Source organism: Pteropus vampyrus, unplaced genomic scaffold (genome assembly GCF_000151845.1).
Source record: "Pteropus vampyrus isolate Shadow unplaced genomic scaffold, Pvam_2.0 Scaffold3683, whole genome shotgun sequence".
Lineage (NCBI taxonomy): Eukaryota > Metazoa > Chordata > Mammalia > Chiroptera > Pteropodidae > Pteropus > Pteropus vampyrus.
In genome coordinates this window covers 2,886-4,270 of record NW_011892464.1, presented here as the reverse complement: position 1 = coordinate 4,270, position 1,385 = coordinate 2,886, and positions in this window count along the sequence as shown.

The following is a 1,385-nucleotide window of genomic DNA, read 5'->3' as shown; positions in this document are numbered from 1 at the left end:
GTTTTCTTTTCAGTGTTACAAGTTATCACAAACTTGGGGCTTAAAACAATAGAAAATCATCTTATGGTTTCTGTAGATCAGAAACTGAACTCAGTCTAGCTGAATTCTCTGCTCAGAATTTCAAAAAACTGAAATTAAGTTATTAGGCAGATTGCCTTCTTCCTGGAATTTTCCATCTTATAGTTTGAGTGGTTTCATTTATTTCTGCTCTATCTTTATTATTTCCTTACTTTTGCTTACTTTTGGTTTGGTTGTTTATCTCTCTTGGCTGGTTGGGTTTTTCACCTGTAGAATTTCTATTTGATAACTTTTTATAATTAATTTTTTAACATAATTTTTTAAAATAATTTTTATTTATTGATATTTTCTGTTTAATGAGACACTCTCATACTTTCCTTTGGTCTTTAGACATGGTTTCCCTTATTTCAGTCAACATATTTATAATAGCTGTTTTAAAATCTTTGTTTAGTAACTGTAATATCAGAATTTCCTCAGGGACAGTTTCTATGGATTAATTTTTTTTCCTGGTGTATACAACCTATTTCTTTGTATGTCTTGAAATTTCTTGTTTGAAGATTGGACATTTTATTTTGTCTTTTAATTAAAAAATTTTTTTCAGTTACATTTGCCATACAATATTAGTTTCAGATATAACACATAGTCAGACATTTATATAAGTTACAAGTGATTACAGGTGATTACCCCAATAAATCTAGTATCCATCTGACACCATGCATAGTTATTATAATATTACTGACTCTATTCCCTATGCTGTACTTTACATCCCTGTGACTGTTTTTATAACTGGCAATTTCTACATCTTAATCTCTTTCCTTTCTCGCCCATCCCTTTGGAAATGGAACATTTTAAATAAGGTGACATCTGAAAATCAGACCTCTATCCCCATGTTCTGTCCATTGTTTGTTATTGTTGATGCTTCTGGTCTGTATTCTTTGTCATGAATGGACACTGATTTTCCACTCAGTTAGTGGTCAGCTAATTATTAGACAGTTTTTTTTAAATGTCTTGAAAGTATAAGTCTCCCACCCCTTTCTAAGGGACTCTGTGAATACTGGGGCACACCTTTAGGTTCTCCATCAGTAATAACTTGTCTTAATCTTTATTTCTGCTTGTATAGATCCTTGAGGTTAGCTACAGATGAGAGATTAGGGGCTTGCCAGGCCTTTGGTGGTCATGACCCCACTCACATGACCTTGATTCCCAGGAATATTTCAGAGATTTTCAAATTTTCCTGTAGGCATCTCATCCTTTTCTTTTTCAGTCTCTCCTCCCCGCACCCCATTTTAAAGCCTCTTATATGCTCCAGTTATTCTTTCTGACGTAAGCAGGTGTTGTATTAGACAATTGCCACTGATTTTTTTTTT